The sequence below is a fragment of the Ranitomeya imitator genome, chromosome 9 (assembly GCF_032444005.1).
Source record: "Ranitomeya imitator isolate aRanImi1 chromosome 9, aRanImi1.pri, whole genome shotgun sequence".
Taxonomy (NCBI): Eukaryota; Metazoa; Chordata; class Amphibia; order Anura; family Dendrobatidae; genus Ranitomeya; species Ranitomeya imitator.
The window spans coordinates 78,056,301-78,072,830 of NC_091290.1; the positions used below are offsets into that span (position 1 = coordinate 78,056,301).

The following is a 16,530-nucleotide window of genomic DNA, read 5'->3' on the forward strand; positions in this document are numbered from 1 at the left end:
ATATGCATGAGGCAGAGTTTATAAGGTGATGGGGGGGTGGGGCTCACCAGTTCCCGCTCTGGAGCAGCAAGAAGGTCAACATGTCCGGGATAGACGGTGTCCTGCAGCAGTTGCGGGCGGCAGCGGAGAAGCAGCCGCCAGGCTGGTTGGAGGCCCAGGTCTCCGGTATTCTGGGCGGCGACAGCGGCAGCGGCGGTAGTAGCGGCAGCGGAGGAGCGCAGACGGCGGCCAGCAGTGAGCGGCGCTCCCGGCGCGTGCGGCCTCCTCAACGGCTGTCCCCGGATCCGATTCGGCCTCAGAGACGGCGAAGGAGCCCCTCCATCGACCCTCCGGACCGTGTGCCTGCCGGTAAGCGTCCCAGCAGGGCCCGGTCCGGGAGGTGTGCACAAGCGGCGACGGGGCCTGCGGCGGTAGTGAGGCCCGCTTCATCAGCTCAGGGGGCGGGGCCTTCGCGCGCTGGAGCGCCAAGTACCAGTGACGTCACGGGGGGGCGCCGTGGTGTAGCTGCGGCCGGGCGTACTGCTCCTGCTGCTACAGTGAGTCAGCGAGGGAGAGCCGGTTATACAGCGGCCGGCAGCACCGCTTCGTCCCCCGTGCGGCCGGGCCCGTCCAGGACGCAAAGTACGTCAGCTGGAGCACAAGTGGGAGCCAGAGGGAGTAATGGCCGGGCGTCCCCGGGGCATGGATCGGACGGTGGGCCAGTACCGGGCAGTCCTTCATATCGGGCCGCATCGGGATCTTCAGCGTCGGGCCGAGACGGGGCCGCATCCTCTTGTTCATCATCTCGGGGTGAGACGCAGCCTCGCGGACAGAGTGGACCAGGAGCCGAGGACAACAGGACACGGACGACGCCTGCGGCTGGGGGGACTGCAGTTCCTCTGCAGCCTGGTGAGCAAGACTCTATGTCTGTTTTGTCTCCAACACGATTATATTCCCCGGGGGTAGGGGCTAATCAGACAAGTGGGGTAGGGGCTATGGGGGCGGTTTCGGGGAACGAAGGGGTTGGTGAATTATTGTCGAGCGTTTGGGAGTTGCTCGCGAGATTGGGTGGTGTTAGATCGGTGCCGTCCCCGTTGGCCGCGTGGGTTGGTTCTACAGATTTGTGTGCCGGGGCATCTGGGGAGGGTGCAGTGGCACCCAGCAGTTCAAGTGTCCCGGTGTCAGTGTCGGTACAAACTGAGAAGGAGAAGGAAGGCGGGATCCGTTTAGACGACAAAGCGCGGGGTGAGGTTTACGTTTGTTTTGAGGGGCCGCTAGGGGCCCATTTGAAGAAGGAAGTAAGGGAGAAGATATGGAAAGATGAGTACGTGGAAATTTTTTCGCTTCTTCCTTTAGAAAAGTTCAATTTAGATAAGAGCAAAAAAGAAGACAGTAAGAAGGAGGATGAGGAAAAAAGGAGGTGGCGCCTTATCCCGCAGACGTTTGTGAACTGGTTGCAAGCGTTTGCGATTTTAGCGAGCGTAGTTGGTGAAAAGGCGCCAGAAAATTGTTCGGCGCTTTTCTGTTATATGGATTCGATAGGGGAGGCGCACAGAGCGTACGGGGGCCAGGCCTGGCTCCGGTACGATGAGCAATTTAGGCAGCGGAAGGCAGTTCGTACGTCGATCCGGTGGGATCAGAAGGACATTGGCCTATGGTTGCGGGTGATGGCGCCCACAAAGTTTGGCCACTCCTTTCAAGGGGGGGACGGAAATGCCGGCCAGACCGCAGCACAAGGTAATGCGGGAGCAGGTAGTCAGTCTGGCCAAGCGAGCCAGAAGCACGGCTTGTGCTGGCAGTTTAACGACGGCCAGTGCAAATTTGGGAACACCTGTAAATTCAAGCACGTGTGCTCGCATTGCAGTGGATCCTCCCACGGGGCAGCAAAGTGCTTCAAGAAGAAGGTTAAGCCAGACGGTAATTCAAAAGGGGTTGACGCCAGTGAGGCTGGACGTGATGGCCCCCTTTCTAGATAGGTTTCCAGATAGGCCGAAAGCGGAGTTGTTGTTTTTGGGCTTTTGGGATGGTTTTCAAATACCTGCACCTACTTTTAGTATTCCGCAAGTTGTAAGGAATCTGAAGTCGGCAGTGTTACACACGGAGGTCGTGTCGGAAAAGTTGAGCTAGGAAGTGTCGTTGGGCAGGATGTCTGGCCCTTTCCCCGCGCCACCCATTGAAGATTTGGTTATTTCTCCATTGGGTGTGGTTCCTAAGAAGGAGCCTAACAAGTTTAGGCTAATTCATCATTTGTCTTACCCTAAGGGGCGGTCTGTGAATGACGGCATAGATCCGGAGCTTTGTTCCGTGGTTTATACTTCTTTTGACGAGGCTACACGTTTGGTGCGTAGATGCGGCAGGGGAGCGTTATTGGCCAAGACAGATATCGAATCGGCGTTCCGGTTACTGCCTGTCCATCCGGACAGCGTTAGACTGTTGGGTTGTTATTGGGACCAAGGGTTTTATGTTGACAGATGTTTGCCGATGGGTTGTTCGTTGTCTTGCGCATATTTTGAGGCTTTTAGTTCGTTTTTGGAGTGGGTCGTTCGGGATGTGTCTGGGTTGGATTACATCATCCACTATTTGGATGACTTTTTGTGCATCGGGCCGGCTCAGTCTGGTTGTTGTGAAATGGCGTTACAAACAATGATTTGGGTGGCCGGGCGGTTCGGTGTTCCGCTGGCGCCAGGAAAAACCGAGGGGCCCAGTACGTGTATTTCATTTCTGGGCATCGTTATTGATTCCGTCGCATGGGAGTTTCGGTTACCCGAGGATAAGGTGCTCGGTTTGAGAAGCGAGGTGGCTCGAGCGCGTCGCTTGAAGAAGTTGCCTTTGCGGGAAGTTCAGTCTCTTCTTGGCAAGTTGAACTTTGCGTGCAGAATTATCCCAATGGGGAGAGTGTTTTCTCGAAGGCTGGCAGGTGCTACAGCAGGGGCGAAGTCCCCCCATCATTTTGTGCGCTTGTCTAGTGAGCACAAAGCCGATCTGGAGGTGTGGGATAGTTTTTTGTCACGGTACAACGGCCGATCGCTTCTGATGGATGAAGTGGTTGGCAATCATGACTTGGATTTGTTTACGGACGCGTCAGGCGGGATCGGTTTTGGCGCCTTTTTTGGAGGGCGGTGGTGTGTCTCAAGGTGGCCGGACGACTGGTTCGGTTCCGGGCTGGTAAAAAATGTGACCCTATTGGAGATTTTTCCTATTTTGGTAGCTGTTCATTTGTGGAAGGAAGATTTGCGCAATCGCAGGGTACGGTTTAATTGTGACAACATGGCACTCGTTTGTGTGATCAACAGTTTGACGGCATCGTCCCCCCCAGTCATTCGGGTGTTGCGTCAGTTAGTGTTGGGCTGCATGTCTATCAATGCGCATGTTTCGGCAATTCATGTGCCCGGTGTTGAGAACTCCATCGCTGACTCTTTGTCGGTTTCAGTGGGAGCGTTTCCGTGCGTTGGCTCCGGAGGCGGAGGAGACGGGTCGGGACTGCCCTCAGGAACTCTGGAACGTGGTATCCGGGCTGCAGGACCTTTGATTCAGGCGTCTTTGGCACCCAGCACTTGGGCAGCATACCGGGCGGTGTGGTGTGATTGGGAGACCTGGTTGGTGTCTTGTGGGGTGGATAACATGGGTGAGGATTACGTTGGGGCCCTGTTATTGTGGTTGAGACGGGGTGCTGATGACGGATGGTCGGCGTCAAAAGTAGAGAGGATTCGGTCGGCCTTGGCTTTTGGTTTTCAGCTTAGAGGTTTACGGGATATAACGAAGTTGTTTGTAGTGAGACAGGCGATGAAGGGCGTCAGAAGGAAGGTGGGAAAGGGCGATCTAAGGCGCCCGATTTCCTTTAGCTTGTTGGAACGAGTAGGTGCGAAACTCAGTGAGATTTGCACATCTGACTTTGAGGTGGCTCTTTTTCGTTTGGCATTTTCCTTGTCATTTTTTGGCGCGCTGCGGGTGAGTGAGATCGTGTCGCCTAGCACGTACGCACAGGGGGGGCTTTGGGCCAGGGATGTGGTGCTTACCGAAAAGGGGTTACAATTTTGGTTCCGTAGATCGAAGACTGATCAGGAGGGTAGAGGAAAACGTGTAGTTTTGGGTGCAGTCGTGGGTTCACGCATGTGTCCCGTTAGTTGTTGGGAGGTTTTTAGTGGTTTTCAACCCCCGAAAGAAGGTCCTTTGTTGTGTCACGAAAATGGGTCCTTTTTGTCCAAGTTTCAGTTTGTGGCAGTGCTGAGACGAGCTCTGGGAGAGTTGGGATTGGATGCTTCTCGCTTTGCCTCTCACTCCTTCCGAATTGGGGCTGCAACTGAGGCGGCCTTGGGAGGTTTAAGACCGGAAGTAGTGCAACGAATTGGGAGATGGGAGTCGAAGCGTTATAAGAGCTACGTGAGACCTTAAGTGGGGATGGAATGGAGGAGGGGGGTTTTTATCATGATGTTCATAATTGTAGTACGGTTGTGGATTTTAAGTTGTTATGTATTTTCAGGTTCCAATCCCCTGTTGATCTGGATCGTCGGTCACTCATACGTGTACTGGGGCGCGAGACGGGCGGACGTTCGACGGGACGGTCGGCAGCTCGGGTTTTCCAAAGAGGTGGCCGTGGTCAGATGGTTGGGCTTTCGGGGATTGGGCTGGAACGGGGTTTTGAAGGAAGTGCACAACAATGCTCGTTTAGATAAATTCCCGGACATTTTGGTTTTGCATGTTGGAGGTAACGATTTGGAGATTCGCCCTTGTCGGGAATTGATCCGGGATATAAAACATGATCTTCTCAGATTATGGGCGTCTTTTGGAAAGGTGCTGGTTGTGTGGTCTGATATTGTTCCACGGAGGTGTTGGAGGCACGCCAGATCGGCGGACAAGGTCAACAAGGCTAGAATAAAAGTCAATCGGACGGTCGCCAAGTTTGTGGTAAAGAACGGAGGTCTGTTTGTCCGTCATCCGAAGCTGGAACAGGGTGGGGAGGATTTTCTCCTGGGTGATGGTGTTCACCTGAACGCAGTGGGCACTGACTTATGGGCATTGGGTTTACAGAACGGTATTGAAAGGGCAATAGCGGTGAAGTGTGGTGGGGCCTCGGGTATTTAAGGTATTCAAATACCCTCGTTGTGGCGGTGGGAGGGGTCCTTGGAGTTGGTGATAAATTGGCCTGGGGGATCTGTCGGGGTACGGATCCTTCAGTGGGTGTAAACTTGGTTTTCGGGTCTGGTGGTTCGGGGGGGGGGGGATCTTGGCAACGGTGGGCCGGATCCCCAGGTTAAAAGTGGACATGGTTAACCCTTCGGGGTACTTGGTGCTCCCGAGCCTGGATGGTTACGGCTGGGAGTAAATAAATGGTTTGTTTCTGTCCACTCCCTGTTATGGTTGACCACCAGTTTGGAGCTTCAAGGACTCCTCCCTTCGTTATTTATTATTGTTGTATGTTTATATTAAAGGGCCACTGTGGCCAATTATAATCCAAGTTCAGAGTCTGTCGTTATTTGGTAAAATACCTGAAGCTAAGGTATAGAAAAGGGGTTTTCGTCCCTGGGAAGGATCGACCAATAGCAATGTCAAGAGCAGGCCGGAGCGAGCCGTCCCATCCCCTCGCAGACGGCGTACGTGCAGGCCGTCATGACAGGGGTTTGGGAGGGATAATTAGGAGGGGAAGGGGTTAATTATGGGAGGGGGGAGATATGCATGAGGCAGGGTTTATAAGGTGATGGGGGGGTGGGGCTCACCAGTTCCCGCTCTGGAGCAGCAAGAAGGTCCCGCCCGCCCTAATTTTCGTGTTTTGCTTTGTTGCGTTTTGTGTAATTGCTGGGTCATGGTGGTCTGAGGCGGTGGGAGGGGTCCTTGGAGTTGGTGATAAATTGGCCTGGGGGATCCGTCGGGGTACGGATCCTTCAGTGGGTGTAAACTTGGTTTTCGGGTCTGGTGGTTCGGGGGGGGGGGGGATCTTGGCAACAGTGGGCCGGATCCCCAGGTTAAAAGTGGACATGGTTAACCCTTCGGGGTACTTGGTGCTCCCGAGCCTGGATGGTTACGGCTGGGAGTAAATAAATGGTTTGTTTCTGTCCACTCCCTGTTATGGTTGACCACCAGTTTGGAGCTTCAAGGACTCCTCCCTTCGTTATTTATTATTGTTGTATGTTTATAATAAAGGGCCACTGTGGCCAATTATGATCCAAGTTCAGAGTCTGTCGTTATTTGGTAAAATACCTGAAGCTAAGGTATAGAAAAGGGGTTTTCGTCCCTGGGAAGGATCGACCAATAGCAATGTCATGTGTATTTATCTATGTGTGTGTGTACCTATGTCTATATGAGTGTATGTGTGTGTATTTGTGTATGCATGTATGTGTGAACATACAGCTCTGGCAAAAATTTAGAGACCACCACATCAAAACCCTGTCATGGGCAGCCCAATCTCCAGACCTGAACCCCATTGAAAACCTCTGGAATGTAATCAAGAGGATGATGGATAGTCACAAGCCATCAAACAAAGAAGAACTGCTTAAATTTTTGCACCAGATGCAGTGTGAAAGACTGGTGGAAAGCATGCCAAGACACATGAAAGCTGTGATTAAAAATCATGGTTATTCCACAAAATATTGATTTCTGAACTCTTCCTGAGGTAAAACATTAGTATTGTTGTTTCTAAATGATTATGAATTAGTTTCTTTGCATTATTTGAGGTCTGAAAGCACTGAATTTTTTTCAATTTTGACCATTTTCCTTTGTCAAAAAAAAATACAAGATTTATTGCTTGGAAATGCGGAGACATGTCAGAAGTTTATAGAATAAAAGAACAATGTACATTTAACTCAAAAATATACCCATGAAGAGAAAAATGAGACAAAATAAACATTTTGCAGTGGTCTCGTAATTTTAGCCAGAGCTGTATTTGCTTTTGATTGATATATGATACTGTAATTATAAAGAATAGGAAAATCAACCAGGCTATTTAAAGGATTTTTCACCAAATAATTAAGTTGTCTTCAATCCAACCACTGCCCCCACCATAGATTCTGAGAACAGGGGTCTGCAGTCTTGTCCTGGATGGAGCAGAGTTGGGCATGTTCTGCCTCTGCTTTCTTCATTATCTATAGAGCTGCTGACAGTTGCGCTCGGCTGTTTCCATCAGTTCCATAGACAATGAATAGAGCAGAAGTCAAGCATGCGTCTCTCCAATCCATTCATGGCTGAGCTGCAGTCCTGTTCTCAGGATTGCTGGGGCTCCCAGTTGTCAGCTCCCAAAAGTCAGTAAGTTATCCCTCATCATCGGGATTGTGGATAACTTTATTTACATGGTGAATAACCCTTTATCAGATACCAGAGATGTAATGTAATATAATATATACAGGGTTGGACTCAGCAGAGCCGAATCCTAATGGAGATATATATCTCCATCTCAGTAAAATATATCTCTATCACCATCTCATTAAAAAGTTATAAATACAGTATATATGTATGCCAATTTATTATGCTGAAAACAGGTTTTGTCCACTGAATTCAGTGGGAAGGATGAAATTCAAAATCATATTCTTGTATTGCAGATTTTGCTAAACTCAACAGATACACAGTAGTCAGTCATTTAAAATAATAAAAATTAGCACAGTATATTATCCTTAGCAATCTTGTGATGGTCTCCTGACTGTCTACGAGTGCCAGTTCCTGTTCCCTTTGTTTCGACCGCTAGGCAGCTTTGCACCTTTATTGTGAGTGGTGTGTGACAGCATAAGTCCTTTTTTAGAAAGAAACCAGTACAATATAACAAAAAAAGAAAAAATTATTGTATATTTTTTCTTTTAAATAATATATACAAACTCTAAATTAATATGAACACGCGCGTCGGGGAGAGTGATCGCCTACAGGACTGAGCTCCGAGATCATGGGTAACTAACCTCTCACTGCAACATGTACAGATGCAATGTTTAAATGAACTTTCTATATGACATTTACCCCTGATATAGTGCTATATGGGAGAGATTGTCCCCGTAATTTGGCACATGTATGAAATATGAACACCCTTTCTGTTTCATGCTTATCTATATACTTAATTAGCGGTAATATCTGAAACTTGTTATATTTCCCAGTCCTGATTAGTGATCACATTGCGCTGTCACCTAATAGGATCACACAATTTATCCATACTTATGACAAATTGTTCTCTTCATGTATTTATTGTTTTGTTGATATTTTATATTTAATAAAAGATATACATTTTATACAAAAAAAACCTCAAAATCTCCTAGTGTTCATAAGTCCTGTTTTATTCCTGGGACTTATGGTGCTAATAGATTAGGGAGCTATAGGGTTAATTGGTTTAGATTATTCCTATTTGAGAGCCACGGGTGGGGCTGTCTGCTGTTTAAACACCTTTGTCTCTGACTTCCACTGCTAGTCAATGAGTTCTGCTTACCTGGCTTGTAGCCTCTAGTCCTTGCTTTTGTGTTGTCTTTCTGATTTCTCCTGTTTTCTGATCTCGGCTTGAATTTTAACCCCTTAGCGACCGCCGATACGCCTTTTAACGGCGGCCGCTAAGGGTACTTAAACCACAGCGCCGTTAATTAACGGCGCTGTGGAAAAAGTCCATAGCGCCCCCCAGAGGCCGATTTTCTCCGGGGTCTCGGCTGCCGAGGGTAGCCGAGACCCCAGAGAACATGATTCGGGGGGTTTTTAACCCACCCCGCATTTGCGATCACCGGTAATTAACCATTTACCGGCGATCGCAAAAAAAAAAAAAAAAAAAGCGATCTCTTTTTAATTTCTCTGTCCTCCGATGTGATCGCACATCGGAGGACAGAGAAAAGGGGTCCCAGGTGGCCCCCCAATACTCACCTAGCTCCCCCGATGCTCCTCGTGTCTCCCGGTGGGCGCCGCCATCTTCAAAATGGCGGGCGCATGCGCAGTGCGCCCGCCGGCCGGCACCGGGAGAATCTTTGGGGTAGCCGAGACCCCAAAGAGCACGATCGGGGTCGGTATTACCGACCCCTGTTTTGCGATCGCCGGTAATTAACTGTTTACCGGCGACCGCAAAAAAAAAAAAAAAAAAAAAAGTAAAGTGTAATTCTCTGTCCTCTGATGTGATCGCACATCAGAGGACAGAGAAATAGGGGGATTCGGGGACCCTAGCATACTCACCTAGGTCCCTGGATCCTCTTGCTGCTCCTCCTGGCCGCCGGCAGCAGAACATGGCGGACGCATGCCCAGTGCGCCCGCCATCTGTCTCCATCTGCCGGCCGGCAGGAGAACAGCAGTTGGGGCTAAAATTAGGGGTAGGGTTAGGGTTAGGGTTAGGGTTAGGGGTAGGGTTAGGGGTAGGGTTAGGGGCAGGGTTAGGTTAGGGTAGGGTTAGGGGTAGGGTTAGGGGTAGGGTTAGGTTAGGGTTAGGGGTAGGGTTAGGTTAGGGGTAGGGTTAGGGTTAGGTTAGGGTTAGGTTAGGGTTAGGGGTAGGGTTAGGTTAGGGTTAGGTTAGGGTTAGGGGTAGGGTTAGGGGTAGGGTTAGGGGTAGGGTTAGGGTTGGTTAGGGTTAGGTTAGGGGTAGGGTTAGGGTTAGGTTAGGGTTAGGGGTAGGGGTAGGGTTAGGTTAGGGGTAGGGCTAGGGTTGGGGCTAAATTTAGGGTTAGGGTTGGGGCTAAATTTAGGGTTAGGGTTGGGGCTAAACTTAGGGTTAGGCTTCTTTCACACTTACGTCGGTACGGGGCCGTCGCAATGCGTCGGCCCGACATACCGACGCACGTTGTGAAAATTGTGCACAACGTGGGCAGCAGCTGTAGTTTTTCAACACATCCGCTGCCCAATCTATGTCCTGGGGAGGAGGGGGCGGAGTTACGGCCACGCATGCGCGGTCAGAAATGGCGGACGCGACGTACAAAAAAACGTTTCATTGAACTTTTTTTGTGCCGACGCTCTGCCAAAACACAACTGATCCAGTGCACGACGGACGCGACGTGTGGCCATCCGTCACGATCCGTCGGCAATACAAGTCTATGGGCAAAAAACGCATCCTGCGGGCACATTTGCAGGATCCGTTTCTTGTCCAAAACGACGGATTGCGACAGAATGCCAAACGACGCAAGTGTGAAAGTAGCCCTAGGGCTAGGGTTAGGGTTGGGGCTAAAGTTAGGGCTAGGGTTGGGGCTAAAGTTAGGGTTAGAGCTGGGATTAGGGTTAGGATTAGGGTTCGTATTAGGGTTAGGGTTGGCATTAGGGTTACGCTTGGGATTAGGGTTAGGTTTGGGATTAGGGTTAAGGTTAGGGTTGTGATTAGGGGTGTATTGGGATTAGGGTTAGGTTTGAGGTTAGGGTTGAGATTAGGATTAGGGGTGTGTTGGATTTAGGGTTTTGATTAGGGTTATGGTTAGGGTTGACATTAGGGTTGTTTTGGGGTAAGGGTTGTGATTATGGTTAGGGTTAGTGATTAGGATTATGGATGAGGTTGGGATTAGGGTTAGGGGTGTGTTGGGGTTAGGGCTGGAGCTAGAATTGGGGGGTTTCCACTGTTTAGGTACATCAGGGGGTCTCCAAACACGACAGCCAATTTTGCGCTCAAAAAGTCAAATGGTGCTCCCTCCCTTCTGAGCTCTGCCGTGCGCCCAAACAGTGGGTTACCCCCACATATGGGGCATCAGCGTACTCGGGATAAGTTGGACAACAACTTCTGGGGTCCAATTTCTCTTGTTACCCTTGTGAAAATAAAAACTTGGGGGCTACAAAATCTTTTTTGTGAAAAAAAAAATATTTTTTATTTTCACGACTCTGCATTCTAAACTTCTGTGAAGCACTTGGGCATTCAAAGTTCTCACCACACATCTAGATAAGTTCCTTGGGGGGTCTAGTTTCCAAAATGGGGTCACTTGTGGGGGGTTACTACAGTTTAGGTACATCAGGGGCTCTGCAATCGCAACATAATGCCCACAGACCATTCTATCAAAGTCTGCATTCCAAAAAGGCGCTCCTTCCCTTCCGAGCTCTGCCGTGCGCCCAAACAGTGGTTTACCGCCACATATGGTGCATCAGCGTACTCGGGATAAATTGGACAACAACTATTGCAGTCCAATTTCTCCTGTTACCCTTGTGAAAATAAAAACTTGGGGGCTACAATATCTTTTTTGTGGAAAAAAAAATATTTTTTATTTTCACAACTCTGCATTCTAAACTTCTGTGAAGCACTTGGGCATTCAAAGTTCTCACCACACATCTAGATAAGTTCCTTGGGGGGTCTAGTTTCCAAAATGGGGTCACTTGTGGAGGGTTTCTACTGGTTAGGTACATCAGGGGCTCTGCAAACGCAACATAATACCCGCAGACCATTCTATCAAAGTCTGCATTCCAAAACGGCGCTCCTTCCTTCCGAGCTCTGCCGTGCGCCCAAACAGTGGTTTACCCCCACATATGGGGTACCAGCATACTCAGGACAAATTGGACAACAACTTTTGGGGTCCAGTTTCTCTTGTTACCCTTGTGAAAATAAAAATTTGGTGGCTAAAAAATCTTTTTTGTGGAAAAAAAAAAATATTTTTTATTTTCACGGCTCTGCATTATAAACTTCTGTGAAGCACTTGGGCATTCAAGGTTCTCACCACACATCTAGATAAGTTCCATGGGGGGTCTAGTTTCCAAAATGGGGTCACTTGTGGGGGATTTCTACTGTTTAGGCACATCAGGGGCTCTCCAAACGCGACATGGCGTCCGATCTCAATTCCAGCCAATTCTACATTGAAAAAGTAAAACGGCACTCTTTCTCTTCCAAGCTCTGCGGTGCGCCCAAACAGTGGTTTACCCCCACATATTGGGTATCGACGTACTCAGGAGAAATTGCACAACAACTTTTGTGGTCTAATTTCTCCTGTTACCCTTGTGAAAATAAAAATTTGGGGGCAAAAAGATCATTTTTGTAGAAAAAATGCAATTTTTTTTTTTCACGGCTCTACGTTATAAACTTCTGTGAAGCACATGGGGGTTCAAAGTGCTCGCCACACATCTAGATAAGTTCCTTAAGGGGTCTAGTTTCCAAAATGGTGTCACTTGTGGGGGGTTTCCACTGTTTAGGCACATCAGGGGCTCTCCAAACGCGACATGGCGTCCAATCTCAATTCCAGCCAATTCTACATTGAAAAAGTAAAACGGCACTCCTTCTCTTCCAAGCTCTGCGGTGCGCCCTAACAGTTGTTTACCCCCACATATTGGGTATCAGCGTACTCAGGAGAAATTGCACAACAACTTTTGTGGTCTAATTTCTCCTGTTACCCTTGTGAAAATAAGAATTTGTGGGCAAAAAGATCATTTTTGTGTAAACAAAAGCGATTTTTTATTTTCACGGCTCTTCGTTATAAACTTCTGTGAAGCACTTGGGGGTTCAAAGTGCTCGCCACACATCTAGATAAGTTCCTTAAGGGGTCTAGTTTCCAAAATGGTGTCACTTGTGGGGAGTTTCCACTGTTTAGGCACATCAGGGGCTCTCTAAATGTGACATGGTGTCCGATCTCAATTCCAGCCAATTCTGCATTGAAAAAGTCAAACGGCGCTCCTTCACTTCTAAGTTCTGCGGTGCGCCCTAACAGTGGTTTACCCCCACATATGGGGTATTGGCATATTCAGGAGAAATTGCATAACAAAATTTATGGTTACATTTCTGTTTTTACACTTGTGAAAATAAAAAAAATGGTTCTGAATTAAGATGTTTGCAAAAAAAAGTTAAATGTTCATTTTTTCCTTCCACATTGTTTCAGTTCCTGTGAAGCACGTAAAGGGTTAATAAACTTCTTGAATGTGGTTTTGAGAACCTTGAGGGGTGTAGTTTTTAGAATGGTGTCACACTTCATTATTTTCTATCATATAGACCCCTCAAAATGACTTCAAATGTGATGTGGTCCCTAAAAAAAAACGGTGTTGTAAAAATGAGAAATTGCTGGTCAACTTTTAACCCTTATAACTCCCTAACAAAAAAAAAAATTGTTTCCAAAATTGTGCTGATGTAAAGTAGACATGTGGGAAATGTTATTTATTAACTATTTTTTATGACATATCTCTCTGATTTAAGGGCATAAAAATACAAAGTTTGAAAATTGCAAAATTTTAAAAATTTTCGCCATATTTCCGTTTTTTTCATAAATAATCGCAAGTAATATCGAAGAAATGTTACCACTAACATGAAGTACAATATGTCACGAAAAAACAATCTCAGAATCAGCGGGATCCGTTGAAGCGTTCCAGAGTTATAACCTCATAAAGTGACAGTGGTCAGAATTGCAAAAATTGGCCTGGTCATTAAGTACCAAATTGGCTCTGTCACTAAGGGGTTAACCATCCTCATGTTTCTGGATTTTGTCCTTGATGTGACCCCTTGGCATTGGTGACACTTCCTGCCTTCAGCTATGCTGTGGCCCCCAACCCAGGAGCCCCTGTGTAAGTCTAGATCCCTGTAAAGGGGTTAAAGGATGAAGGCCAGGGCAATCCCTGGAATCTGACAAAGTGGCTTGCTCTAAACCTGTCCATGGAAGCGCTATTAACAGCTTAAGCAGGCTTCCACGAACAGTACAGCCCTCACACCGGACTGGCTTTCTACATATACAGGACTACTGTGGCTTTTGTGTTCACCAATGACTGTTCAGTCAATGACAGTCCAAAGATCAATGGTTAACCAGGCATGTGTCACCACTGGAGGTTTGCTATGGGGTTTTATGACTTTCAGATAGACAATCTAGAAGTTGTAAAATCCATAGGGTAGAGAAACAGAATTGGCATTGGCTCAATTGAAAGGTCCCGGAATGTCCTGGTTTTTACCTTTTCTCACCAAAACATTGATCTAGACTGGGTTGTAGGCTTTGCATAGAAATTAATAGTAGATTTACATATTAAGGAAAACGTGGATTTTTCTGAAATAAGACAACAGATCACAGATATCAAAGTATCATTTAATTCAGCTACCTATGACCTACATGCCCATATAGACGGCTTAGGATGGTTGATCCTACTGACTGGTTCCCTTTAAGTTATCCGAGTCACATGAGCTTTAATAGGGAAATATACAATAGAACTAGATTGTGGCCCGATTCTAACGCATCGGGTATTCTAGAATATTCATGTCCCCGTAGTATATGGGCAATGATGATTTGTGCATATTTGTGTATGGTTGTCTGTTGTGCGACCTTTATGACATCATCGTCGCCATGGCAACCATTATGACATCATCGTCGTTGTGCCCGTTGCTGACCAATTAGACGCGGGATATCTACGTCCTTTATGACATCATCGTCGCTGTGCTCGTTGCTGATTGGTCGAGGCCTGGCGGCCTCGACCAATCAGAGAGCCGGGATTTCCAGGACAGACAGACAGACAGACAGACAGATGGAAAAACCCTTAGACAATTATATATATAGATGTGCAATAGGAGGTTGCATTAGTGGAGGCCACGTGTCTGCAATAGGAGAGCCAGAGAAGAATAGGCCGGACAACATCACAGGAGCGGTGGGTGGAGGCCATGACAGACTTGTGCGTACTCTCTTCATCATCGTTACTTATTTGCTAATACTGATGAATAAACTTGGGACTGACCCACAAATACCCCAAATATTGAGCATTGATGTGTTGTACTTATTAAGTTATTCAATGTGACTATAGTGGAGGTTTTATTAATGGACTTACATGTCTCCAGATATGTCTAATTCCATAACCCTAGCTGAAAAAAAATATTGTTTTATAGAATTTGGTATTTTGTCAATTAACACTGAACAGGAATTATACAGCACATTTTACATGTCTCCCGTAATACAGCAAATCTGAAATATTTTTTTAAAAATGTCAATTTTGACCCTGCAGTTCAATCCTATTCGCAGCACTCTTCCCAGGAGATACAGTATCTGCATGTTATCCCTGTTTGTTTGCACAGAAATACAATATCATTTAACCCCTATGGTAAGGTCTGTTACAGGAGCTGCCGCTGAATCAATCTGCACAGGAGCAGCTCACACTAAGGAGGAGGCTGACAGAGGCCGCGCTGCTCTATGTAAATGTGAGGGGAAATAAAATAACTGATGATTGAAGAAAATCTACAGTGCATCTGATAACACAAGACTCTATTGTCTCCCACAAAGGAGGCCGCTTCATTAGAGGCTCGGGGAGCAGTGCCAGAAAACCTCGAGAATTTCTCAAAGAATAAAGCTTCAGATCATCTGCATTCAGTCCCAGAGCCGTGGCCCTGGAACCAATAATTGCCTCTGACAGGATTTAATTACCTTCTTCAAGACCTTTTCTCTGTTTGACTGTGGACCTCCTTCTGCCTCCGATCAAAACAGACAGTAATAACAGGCCGGGCACCGCAGCCAATCACCAGTCAAGACGGAAGAGTGACCTTGCTGAGTAGAAGCTGATTGGTCGTGTCAGTTCTGTCAGCGCCGTCACTTAACAGTCAGACAAGAAGGAATAGAGAAGGCAAAGCCTGATAGCAGGATGGCGGATCAGCTCCTCTAATAATACACAGAAGCACTGATGCAGAATTCATACCATATATATCTCTATCTATCATCTATTATCAATCTATCATCTATCTGTCTATTATCTATCTATCTATCTATCTATCATCTATCTATCATCTATCTATCATCTATCTATTATCAATCTATCATCTATCTATCTATCTATATCTATTATCACTCTATCATCTATCTATCTATCTATGATCTATCTATTATCTATCTATTATCTATCTATCATCTATCATCTATCTATTATCTATCTATTATTTATCTATCTATCTATCTATCTATCTATCTATCTATCTATCTATCTATCTATCTACCATATCATCTATCTATCTATCTATCTATCTATCTATCTATCTATCTATCTATCATCTATCTGTCTATTATCTATCTATTATCTATCATCTATCTATTACATATATCTATCATTTATCTCTATCTATCTATCTATCTATCTATCTATCTATCTATCTATCTATCTATCTATCTATTATCTATCTATCTATCATCTATCTATTATCTATCTATCTATCTATCTATCTATCTATCTATCTATCTATCTATCATTTATCTCTATCTATCTATCTATCTATCTATTATCTATCTATCAATCATCTATCTATTATCTATCTGTCTATCTATCATCTATCTATTATCTTTCTATCTATTATCTGTCATCTATCTATCTATCTATCTATCTATCAGAACCACAGCACCCTGTGAATGCCAAGACATATAGCTTCAATGGAAATAGCTTCTATCTGCATTGTCCCTCAGCAAGGGGCTTGAAAAAAAAGACAATGCATCTTAGCACATAAATTGGCCAATTCATGTGTGCCCATCAACCACAGCAAGGTGACACTTCTCTCATGTGTCCTCTCTTAACCCTACTGTACATGCCACTTTCAGGCTAAAATGCCGACAATAATGGACAAACATGTCTCTTCTGTGCTACAAGCCTACAATTTGAATAGGCAAGTAGAATCTATCTATCTATCTAATATCTATCTATCTATCTATCTATCTATCTATCTATCTATCTATCTATCTATCTATCTATCTATCTATCTATTATCTATCCCACATCTATCTA

The 16,530-nt window shown here is 46.3% G+C and overlaps 1 long non-coding RNA gene across 1 annotated transcript in view; it reads right to left on the minus strand.

The window, feature by feature from the left end:
- Window positions 1-15,239, minus strand: part of LOC138649400 (uncharacterized) — a 185,644-nt gene extending 170,405 nt beyond the window's left edge. The window contains exon 1 of the long non-coding RNA XR_011315303.1: window positions 15,192-15,239. This is a non-coding gene — a long non-coding RNA (uncharacterized lncRNA). The remainder of the gene's footprint in view (window positions 1-15,191) is intronic.
- Between the last annotated feature and the right edge of the window lie 1,291 nt (window positions 15,240-16,530).